A 12528-nucleotide genomic window follows, 5' to 3' on the forward strand; every position below is an offset into this window, starting at 1 on the left:
ATTTTGATCCTCTATCCAGATTGTTCTAATCTAGACAAAGTCTCGGGGGCTATTGTATATATGCAGGTTCAGCATTATATAAATACCCAAAAAAACTTGTAAAGAGTATTACATCGCGTACCTCAAAGCCCGTCAGTAGGATGTTGAAAGCTTCGGTCAGTCTGCTCTTCACGGACCGAACCTTTTCCATAACCGCACCCATCAGGGTGCGGTGTTCCTCCACAATGGGCGCATGTTGCAGTGCTTCCTGCAGAGTGTCAGCGGCCTTCGGATTGACAGAGGCCACAGACAGAGTTGCTGCTCCTCTCCCTCTGTCGAAGGGGGATGTTGGTCCGAACCCGGAGCTGTAGTGGTCTCCGGGACGGTGTTCGGCAAGGGCCCAAACTGTCGAGGCTCCCCACCCTGGGTGGTCATGGGGTTCACCGTGCCCTGCTTTACAATGTCCGAGGTGTTATCCTCGAGCGCCTTCTGGACGGCCTCGTCCACTCCTCCTTGGCCAGGAGATGCCCTTTGAGATGACACCTCGGTATCCTCCATGGTAGGAGGAGAAGGCAAGCGATGGTCTGTCACTCTCCACCTCTTTAGGTGCTAGAGAGTTACCCTCCAAAGAGGAGGGAATCAGGATCTCGCACGGAGGGTTGAAAAGCAAAGAAAAGATTTGATTTATATAACAGAGGCAGAATAAGTAATAATTGAACAGGTAAGTTTTCGATACTTACGTTTCGGCCAGGGGCTTATCCCTTTGGATCCTCTTCGGGCTGTGTTTGGACTCTGAGTCCGAACTATCGGAGAGGACTACCCTCCCCTTCTTCGGCGTCGCTCCCTCCAGGTTTTCGGAGGCTGTCCTCTTCCCCCTCCTCATCTTGAGTGGGGAGTCGCTCTCCACTTCCTCCTCCTCCTCTTCGTCCTCGTCTTCCTCATGAGAGGAGATGATCTCGGCCACTTTGGACACTGCGTTTGAAGGACCTTTGCGGCGGGGCCCATCCTTGGGCCCCTTGCCCTTCTTCGTGATCTTCTTGTCTAGCGCCTGATAGGGCATTGGGACCAGCATCTCCTTCAGCCGAGGAGTGACTAGGTCTTCGGGCAACGGAGCCAGACTCTTAATCCACTCTGACTTCTTGGTCCAGCCCTGCAAAAAGGCGGGCTCTTGAGTTTTGTATTGATCGAATACATAAACTTGGTATATCTTCAGAAAATTAAACACTTACCGGAGTGGCCGGATTCTTGGCGTTGAGGCCGACGTCTTCGGTCTCCATGGGCCAACTCTTCTGCGCCTTGAAGAGCAGCTTCCACACTCCCTCATGCGTTGTGCCGAGGAAAAGCTGTAGCGTCCGCGGCTCCTCCGATTGAACTCCCACATGGCGGAAGTCCGGCGCTGGCAGGGGAGAATGCGGTGGAAGAGCATAATTTGCACTAGTTGGTTAGACCAACGTTTTTGCTCAGCACGTTGGTGATACGCATTTGCAGCGTCTGCACCTCCGTCTAAGACCCCCAGTCATGGCCCTTCGCGGTCCAGGAGACGAGCCTCATGGGGGGTCTGGATCTGAATTCTAGGATCGCCGCCCACTTAGTGCAGCATGGCTCAGTGATGTAAAACCTCTCCTGTTGCCCGATCTTGACGGTCTCCACGAAGGCCCTCTTGGGCCACATGGCATTGGGCAGCTTGCTGATCATAGCTCCGCCGCAGTACGCATGCTGCCCGTCGACCACCTTCGGCTTCACATTAAAGACCTTCAGCCACTAGCCGAAGTGTGGGTGGATGTGGAGAAGAGCCTCACACACGATGATAAACGCCGAGATGTGGAGGAAGGAGTTCAGGGCTAGATCATGGAAATCTAGCCCGTAATAGAACATAAGGCCGCGGACAAATGGGTGGAGTGGAAAACCTAACCCTCTAAGGAAGTGGGGAAGAAAGACGACCCTTTCGCCAGGCTCCGTAGTGGGAATGATCTGGCCATTGGGAGGGATCCTATGCACGATGGTGGCGGCGAGGTATCCCGCACTCCGGAGATCCTTTATCCCCTTCTCCGTGACGGAGCATGCCTCCCACTTGCCTTTGGAACTGGATCCGGCCATGGTCGGAGGAGGTGGTGATGGTGGTGAGAAAGACAGAAACTTTTCGATCGCGGAGAGCTTGGGATATTGGAAGGCAGAGGAGACTGGAAGGCATGGGGAAGAAAAGAGAAATCTATTTCCCTCTTATAGGCGGTGAAAATGCCAACCGTCCCCCCACTTGCGCCTTGAAGCTCGCCTATTCCCAATGAAAGTGTGTGCCGTAAACGGTTGGATTATTCAAATTTTATTGATGTGCAATCCCGTATTAAGTGGGCATGATCTCCAATTTGACAGGATGGGCCAATGGGGCTTGGCCTCGAAACATGGAACGCGGGATGTAAAAACAATTCAAAACATCGAACAATCAAGTCTGACGCTTCACCGAAAAAAGTTGTCAGTAAAAGACACTATTCTTATTTTTTTATATTAGTAGAATTCCCGTGTGTTGCCACGGGCTTTTGAAATATTTCATTGAAGATATGTAAACATAATGCATGTTAATTTTCTCACGTAGAGAAAATATAGCACGACACAATCGGGTAATAATTGAAGTACACTTTACTTGCAATGTAAATTAATTAAAAAGTTAATTTGTGGATGTATAAATATAATACGATTATCTAACCAAAAATCTGTTACAAATTAAAATCTACTTGATGCGCTTACGAAATTCTCGCACAATATCAGAAAGGTTGTCTATCCAATTTTTTAGCTTACCTACCCAGCCTTATCCTGACCTCAGCCACTCTCTCACCACACCCACACATCTCACTCTCTCACCCACGCACCCCTCACTCTCTGTCCTATGTCGACAATACATAAACGATGAAAGTGACCATCATGAATTACATTCTTCCTCATCTCTCCATCCAAATAGAATTTCCTAACATAGTTTCACCAACTTCTTCTATTTATGTGATGAAATGTTGTAAACGAAATGTTGTAACATTTTGTGTCGGACATCCCTCTAAACACTGCAACCTCCGCCACCTGAGATGTCTCGTACCCCGCCTTCAAATCTGTTAATCCCCTACCCCTTCTCAGCCAGGGATGTCCCACCTCTGGTTCTTCTTCTACCTCATGTCGCCACTGCGTTTTTATTCGACCACTCTGTCAACCCGCCCACCTCTCCCTGCCTAACCACCTGCCACCCTATAGCTAGTGAGTTTTGCCGCACGCCGCCCCTTGCTTGAGTCACCACCTCCATCGATGCTAGCCATCCCTCTAAAACCTACCACCATATTTGGTGCCCACGATCTCCCACACCTCGCATTTGAGACCATTAACCTCTTGTCTTTCCTCCACCGCCAACACCCCCTCATATTTGAGACTGTTAACCTCTTATCTTTCCTCCACCGCCAACACCCCCTGGTGCGACTACTATTCTTATTCCTCTCTCCGCCTACCTTTTCTTTGCCCACTCTATTAACCTGCCTACCTCTACCTACGGAACCTCCCCCCCCACTGCCATCCACTACCTCATCACACCCTACCCGAGCCATCACCTCCGCCGCCGGCCAACCCTCTAAATCATACAAATATCGAGTGCCGGCGACCTTCGACACCACAACCTCAATGGTTGGACATATATGAAAAAAAGAAGGATCGAGATGGTTCTTTGAAGAAGTCATACCATGTGTTGAATCACATCTTCATGGATCATAGGCATACTCTCTTCTCTCGCCTTCGGTATCATCTAATTATTTTCAGCCAGTAATTATTGTCAACGCAAATAAAATCCTTATAAGCAACTAAAAAAGTACCAGTGCTTAATCTTCTAATTAGACCAGTTATTTCCGTCAATGAGAATAGAATTATTATCAGCAATAAAAGGAGTTGCCACATAATATTGCTTCAACACTGGTCACACAATTTCAGAGTTCAGAAACTGCTTTTAGAAATAAGTTCAGATTGGCCTTGAACTTGGCATGAATAAACTATAAAAAGAATACAATGTAAATTAGTTAGTTCACTTGTTGGAGGAGTTGTTCTGCTTCATGGCGCACAATGCATCCACCCCCGTCACTTTAAGATGAAGAGCGGAGAACCTCTTAGTCATCTTGTTTATGTTAGTACGTACATGTCCTCCATGCATGAGGCTAAACCGGGTCTTTGCGTTGGATACCTTCCCGTTGATCTCCATGTACCCGCACTGCAGCTCCAGTCGCAGTGACGGCCGGACGAACCCCCATTCAGAGACACTCTACACAACATCTTCCACCAGCCTCTCTACCTCTGGGAACCACTTCGTCAATGGACATCATCGACAGAAAATCCTGAGCAGAACCATTGACACAGAATTAGAAGCCATTGGCTGCTGAACAAGATCAAGATTGCCATGGGGTTCAGAACTTTATACATCATAGACATGTCATGTAGGCATATGTTACCTTTGCTCCATGTGGAAAACTCGTGACAAACCATGTGGACTATTTCATCTATGAAACCAATTAAAAAACTATGGTTAAAAAATGAAGAATCTTATAAATGGCTAATGAAGTTGTGTTAAAATATGATAAGTCAAGGGAGTGACCATTGTGTCGCAACCTGAAGCATTCCATTAGAGATAATCCCTGCACCTACTAAAATTTGAAAAGAGCAGAACATCGCTCAAGCAAGGAGATAAATGGTACTCTTTGTTAGAAATTGAACAAATGAAAGAAAAATTGATAACTGAAATAACGAAATGAAATATGATAGCTATCATTTCTGATACTGGGAAGCTACAAAATAGAAAACTACATTTAGATGGGAACAATCAAATATCCTAAACCATGGAAAAATTATAGCTATGGTTTCCTCTTTTTTTCTCTTCATGTCATTATGAACTCTTGTAACTCTCCTATCTATTGTGCTCGGTTGCTTCCATGTTTGTTGTGAATTCCAATTTTAAACTATGTTATCTTCTCCAATAGCTCCTCCATGGTTTCGTACCCCCCTGATGATCAGAAAATTGTAAGGAAGCTATACTAACTTATCAGCAATGATGGTAGAATGACTAGGAAGATCGTTAAGTGTGTGGCACCTGGAGCAGATAAGAATGCTTCGGATCGTCGAGCCATCTTTGAATTTCCTCTCGTTCTTGTCAGATGCAACCTTTACTTCTCCCACATTCTCACCTTATGTCTATTAGTACAAGTTAAAGTGAAACTCAATCCCTCTGCCCCAAAACTTATATAACCAACATTTTAAGACAATGAAGTTAATATAAATGTTTGGTTACGGAGTTCAAATCCAGCAGGGATAACCTCATCTTCCATGTGACTTTTCAGGCATAAGCCTATATTTATATGACGAAGCAAATGAAACCTTGACCAAATTCAAGGAAATTAGTATCTGTTATTTCCTTGCATGAAAATTGCCAGAACTTGTAGGCCTAGAGACAACGCCGTACACCATGATCAGTTCATTCATAGTTCAATTACAGTATGAATGAGTACATGCTTGAATTCCAAACACCAATACACACCACGTGAGTAAAATAGGCAGTATATTTCTGACTACACATACACAACGCTAAGATGTACACTACCCAGATAAATATCTAAAGCATCAAAATTGTGTACCTTGCCAAGCATGAGAGCCGGAATCACTCTGCAAAGAAAACCCCAAATGAGAAAAAACTACTTAGTGCAAGTTAGTCAGGCAGAGCGCATGCGCAAGAAGTGAGTTGAACTTGTGCAAAAGAAGATGTATAAGGACGTACGTACCCGACGACACGACGGCCGCCGTCGAGCACAGGTAGCAGTTGAACGTCCGCCGCAACACGTTCGTTTGCACACATCTCCTCAAATATGAGGGCAGCGGGCGGCGGGTGGAGACGGGAGACGATCGAGAGGAGCGGTGGTGCGGGGTGGTTTTTTTGGGTGCGTGCATGGGGGTGCGGGAGGGGACGAAAAAACCGGATGAAAGTGGTGGGAGGAAAAAAACCATGGAGACTATTCTACCAATTGAGACACTAGGAGTAGAGATTAATTATGATATAATAACTCACCCACGAATTTCAGCAAGGCTGTTGGTGAGTTCATGGACATACGAGTAATACGAATACAACCTAGAAGCCAAAACATCAACAGTCCTCCTGTTGAGATTCTTCAAACGAGCAATGCTAGCGCTTGCACATGCTTTAACCTGAAGAGAACATCAAATTGGTATGTTTCACTAATGATGACACAGTGGAGGAAATTCTTGAACATACCTCATCATATTTCTTGTGATCTATAAGGAAAATCAACACAAGCAGGTCACAGTATATTTTAATCTCTGGGAGTCCATGCTTAATTGAAACTTGAGCTGCTAGAGCTGCAACATCAACATCCATATCACTGCTATCTTCCTACAAGAGGTAACTCCATATGAATATCGATCACCTTTGAGCAAGAGAATACTCTAGTTTCAAAATATTGACGTGTACAGAATTAAACAAAAGCAAGTTCTAATCCCCTACGCACCAAGCATGAGATTGCGAATTACCAATTAAGCATCAGAATAGAAGGAACCTGGTTCGACATAAACTTCAATAGTGAAACTCAATTGCAAAATATGGAATTAATCGAGCCTCATACTGTATCATCATACACTAATAGTTGCTTTGTGGTTGCAGTAATGATCTAGATTATGAATTCTAATAAGCCAGGTAATCCAGAATTATCTGAAGTCATACATAACATGAGATACCCAAGACTGTCAATTACCAATTAATCGTTAGAATAGAAGGAACCTGATTTGTCGTGAACTTCAACAGTGGAACTGAATTCGAAAATCTAAAGGCTCGCATTGCATCACCACGCAGTAGCCGGCTAACAGTTACTCTACTATAATGGCCTAGATTATGAGTTACCATTTACTTCTAAAAGGCCTATAAATCCAAAATGATATACCATGTCAATCGGCAGCCAGGACACATTTAACACATGTAGATTAACAAACATAGCATTAGATGCTCACGTCCTTGACACTGTCATCATATTCAGGCATAATTGCGTGTTTATTCCAAATCACGAGAGATCTGAAGTTGCAGGCAGAAAAATACCTTGGGGAGGAGCGGGGAGAAGCGGGTGAAGGCCTCGGAGGAAGGGGGCAGCGCGAAGGCGAGGAAAGCCGCGATGTCAGGGGCAACAAGGCGGCGGTGAGGCGGACGATGCGGGAGATCCGGCAGACCTCCTTGGTCAGCGACCCCGCCTCGACCACGGACGGGATCTCCTTCAGATATGCAGGTACGGCGAGGCAAACACACATGAGCTACCGCCCGCTGAGCAGCCACAGCGTCGAAAGCTGAGCTAGGGTTTTGGGGGATATGAGGACTGGGGGCGAGACGGACAGGCTACTCACGCTGCAGGGTGGAGAGAGCGGGCGCGACCGCGTCGTCGGCCAAAGGAGCGGCGGCGAGGGCGGGCTAGGTGGAGTCGTTCATCTCAACGACCTCCGACATCGCGGCGTCCGCGACAAGGTTGAGGTGGGGGGAGGGGCAGTGTGTGTGGTGCAAGAGGGGGAGTGAAAGGAAGGCCGGAGGAGGGGGTATTGTAAGGGGTAAAATTAGTAGTAACAGATCGATGAATATGAGTGTTTAATCCGGTGAATCGGCGACCAACTCTAGGTTTTTTTATTCCATAGGACAATGCATGTGCGTTGCCATGGGACAATAAAGATAAAGACACTAATCAATATTGTGTGCCCTCTCCGATGAATATGAGTGTTTAATCCGGTGAATCGGTGACCAACTCTTGTCTTTTTTGTTTTTGTCCTAATGCTGTAGAGAAAAACAAAATCTACATGAGTTGATCACCTCGCAAATGTTATTTTCCTTACAATTTGCCTATATGAGAACACACCAATTATCATATTGGAAGAACCGCAGAACTAATGAGCCATGGCAACCCTCTCCTTCTTCTTAGAATCATCATCATCATTCTTGTTTTTTGTGTCCTAAAGCTATAGAGAAAAACAAAAGCTACATGAGTTGATCACCCCTTAAATGTTCTTTTCCTTCCAATTTTCCCGTATTAGAACACACTAATTACCAGATTAGAAGAACCACACAACTAATGAGCGATGGCAAATTAATTTGAAGAACAAGGATTTGGCCGACCTCAATGGAACATGGACCAAGCTGTAGTGTTCTACCTTTCCCGTGGTCCTCCTTGGTTGGTAGTGATGATCCTCTCCAAGTCCTTAGTCACTTGCAAGCTGCTGCAAAATGAATGTTGTATCAACAGGTGCAGTTTTCTTCTTTTTCTAATTTACAGGCTAAGTAAACATTTGTAGGTTGTTTCTATTTGCAACAATAATTCCTATTGCCACCAAAAAAATCAAAATATCTAGCATTTAGTTTAAACATAACATCCTTGCAAAAAATATAGTTTAAACATGACAATTGTTGTGACTTCTAAACTTCTAGAACTTCCTTCTATTTGGTGTCTTGGGTATGAGTAAGAAAAATGTTCGGTCTGAAAAGACACAAGGTGAATGAGAGCACAAAATAGAGTAATATCAAAATTACATGCACACTTATACACATAATCAAATAAGACTGAAGAAGAAATATGTTCTTTAATCATATGTACAGAGGCATACAGCCATTTAACTAAACGTGTACTGATCTGTTCTTCCAAATTGTCTACAATGAATTCACTACTCATCTAAATGACTTTCTTTCTTTGTCTATGCACTGAGAACTTATAACTCATAAATTGGAAATTTGACACCAGCAACGAAAGAGTGGCTCAGCATTCTCAGCAATTCCTCCCTCATATGGATATCATGTAGCGATCTAGCAGACATGGTAAGACCCACCAACTATGAGATCTGGATAGTAAAACACACCACCTCATGCCACTTCAAATATGACTCCCTTGATGAGAGCCCCATGGGCTTGCCATTTGAGTGGTGTGTTAGGTATTCAAAAGTTCAAAACTATCAGATTCATGCAAGCAAAAAAGGACTTCCTGCAAAAAGGGATTGATATCATATGAAGCAACTTACACGCATGATCTTAAGAGGATGCTGACAGATAGCATCTTCCCTGCTGCAGCCGCTGCAGTCAACGTGCTCAGTTGCCGAAAGCCGTAACGATGCCTTCCACCTCGGCCTCCTCCATTCTGCAATGATGGTGCGAGTGAGGGAGTCCTGGATTAGGGGGTATCTAGACAGCCAGACTATATACTTTGGCCGGACTGTTGGACCGTGAAGATACAAGACTCAAGACTTCGTCCCGTGTCCGGATGGGACTCTCCTTTGCATGGAGACAAGCTTGGCGATTCGGATGTTAGATCACCTTCTTTGTAACCGACTCTGTGTAACCCTAGCCTCCTCCAGTGTCTATATAAACTGAAGGGTTTAGTCCGTAGAACAGGAACAACAATCATAATCATAGGCTAGCTTCTAGGGTTTAGCCTCTACGATCTCGTGGTAGATCTACTCTTGTAATACTCATATCATCAAGATCAATCAAGCAGGAAGTAGGGTATTACCTCCATCGAGAGGGCCTGAACCTGGGTAAAACATCGTGTCCCCTGCCTCCTGTTACCATTAGCCTTAAACGCACAGATCGGGACCCCCTACCCGAGATCCGCCGGTTTTTACACCAACATTGGTGCTTTCATTGAGAGTTCCTCTGTGTCGTCGCTGCAAGGCTCGATGGCTCCTTCAATCATCAACAACAACGCGGTTCAAGGTGAGACTTTTCTCCCCGGACTGATCTTCATGTTCGGCAGCTTCGCACTGCGGGCCAATTCACTCGGCCATCAGGAGCATATCGACAGCTACGCCCCTGGCCATCAGGTCAGGTTCGGAAACTTGAACTACACGGCCGATATCCACGAAGACTTGATCTTCGACGGATTCGGGCCTATGCCAGGAGCGCCGAACAGTCACGGCGAGCACGGCTTAGACCTGCTGTCAGACAATACTCGGGATATCACACCTGCACGAGCTCCGAACCTAAATCCGGGGCAGATCACATCGACCGAGGACGGGTGGATGGACCCTGCCCCGGTGGCCGCATACTCATCGGTGGTAGATCCGAACACAGACTCCACCCCCGAGGAAGTTTGTGTCACCGGACCCCCGGACTTGTGTCTTGCTGTAGGTTCCAGACCGCGCGCCCCCGGGCCCGCTGAATTCAGGTGGGCTCCGGTAATGGAGTTCGCTGCTGCAGATATCTTCCAACACTCGTCCTTCGGCGACATGCTGAATTCATTAAGGTCTCTCTCTTTGTCAGGAGACTCTTGTCCGAACTATGTCCGGCTCGAGGGGGAAGCAGGCGACGAAGAAATTCGTTGCCCACCCACCACCCACTTCATAGCCACTATCGATGACGTAACAGACACCCTTGACTTCGACTCCGATGACACCGACGGTATTGACGTCGGTGCAGGGGACGATTTGGAACCACCGCCCATGGGGCGCTGGACTGACACCTCATCATATGATATATACATGGTGGACACGCCTAAGGAGGATGACGACGACAAAAAAGACACAACGGAGGATAAAACCCTCGGACAAAAGCCAAAATGACGGCGCAGACGCCGTTCTAAGTCCAGCCACATGAAAAATAGCGATAACAGCGCTAGAAAGATCGACACCCCAATCAACTCCAAAGGAAACAGCGACCAGATGGACCCAGTGATGGAGCAGGATGATCCAGGTCACGTCAAACACAGCCCGGAGCAGACGCCCGATCACAGCGATCCAGAGGGCCGAACTCATCAACCTGCCTCGGGAGAAGAGCACAGCCTGGACGGCAATGCATTCATCATCCCAGAAAAACGTTTGGAATGATATAACCTCCACAGAAGGCTTATGGCCACTGCGAGAAGTCTAAAGAAGCAGAAGCAAAGGCTTAAGGTCGTGCAGGAAACGCTCAACCACAGATGGAATAAAGTGCTGGGCACTGAAGAAAAATACGGCGACGATCGCCACACAAAGAGCTACCCAAAGCGCAAGCTGCTGCCAGAATTCGATGATGAGGCCATTCCGCCAAAGAACAATACGGCCAGTAGGCCGGACCAACCACTTCATGACCGCAATAGAGTAGCTACTGACGCTGCACACAATTTATGTGAGCTCCTGGGCAAAAAGGCCGGCGCGACCAGGTCCATCTATGGATCCAGAGGACATGCTCCGGCGCAGGATTATGGTCACCAAAACGATCAGACTGATCGAATACCAGTTCGGAATCAGCACCGGACACAACAACAGTCAACAACATGCCACAACATGTCCAGATACAGAGGGGCTGCTCACCCTCTGTGCTTCACCGAAGAGGTACTGGACCACGAATTTCCACAGGGTTTTAAACCCATGAACATAGAGGCATATGATGGAACAATAGACCCCGAGGTCTGGATTAAGGATTTTATCCTTCATATCCACGTGGCTCGTGGGGACGACCTCCACACCATCAAATACCTTCCCCTCAAGTTGAAGGGACCAGCTCGGCACTGGTTGAAAAGCCTCCCCAAAAAATCAATCGGAAGTTGGGAGGAACTTGAAGACGCTTTCAGGGCCAATTTTTAAGGGACCTATGTCCGACCTCCGGACGCTGACGATTTAAGTCACATAATTCAACAGCCCAGAGAGTCCGCCCGCAAGCTTTGGAATAGATTCCTCACTAAGAAGAATCAAATTGTCGATTGTCCGGATGCCGAAGCCCTCGCGGCCTTCAAGCACAGTATCTGGGATGAGTGGCTCGCCAGACACCTCGCTAAGAAAAGCGGAGGACAATGGCAGCCTTAACAAGCCTTATGACCCGCTTCTGCGCGGGTTAAGACAGCTAGTTGGCCGTAGACGCACTAGCGACCCAGGCACATCTGAAATCAAGGATGCCAACGGGAAACCACGGTGAAATAAAAACAAGCATCGAAACAAGGAAGAAAGTCCAGACAACATAGCGGTCAACGCCGGATTCAGGGGCTCTCGACCCGGTCAACAAAAGAAGCCATTTAAAGGCATCAAAGAGGACCGTTTGGCCTGAACAAAGTCCTGGACAGACTGTGCCAAATTCATGGCACCCCCGAAAACCCTGTGAACCACACTCACAGAGAATGCTGGGTCTTTAAGCAGGCCGGCAAGTTAAATGCCGAACACAAGGGAAGGGAAACACCAAGTGAAGACGAGGATGAGCCTCGCCAGCCGAACACTGGGGGATAGAAAAAATTCCCACCAAAGGTGAAAACAGTAAACATGATCTACGCGACTCACAAACCCAAGAGAAGGCGCAAACGCGCGCTCAGAGACGCATACGCTGTACAGCCCGATGCCCCCAACTCAACCCTGTCGGCCTGCCCGATCACCTTTGATCATAGGGACTACCCGACCAGTATGCGGCTCGGAGGGTCGGCTTCCTTGGTGCTCGACCCAATAATCGGCGGATATCATCTCACTCGTGTCCTCATGGACGGTGGCAGTAGTCTCAATCTAATATACCAGGACACTGTCCGCAGGATGGGGATAGACCCATCCAGAATCAGC

The sequence above is a fragment of the Triticum dicoccoides genome, chromosome 3B (genome assembly GCF_002162155.2).
Source record: "Triticum dicoccoides isolate Atlit2015 ecotype Zavitan chromosome 3B, WEW_v2.0, whole genome shotgun sequence".
NCBI classification, from domain to species: Eukaryota; Viridiplantae; Streptophyta; class Magnoliopsida; order Poales; family Poaceae; genus Triticum; species Triticum dicoccoides.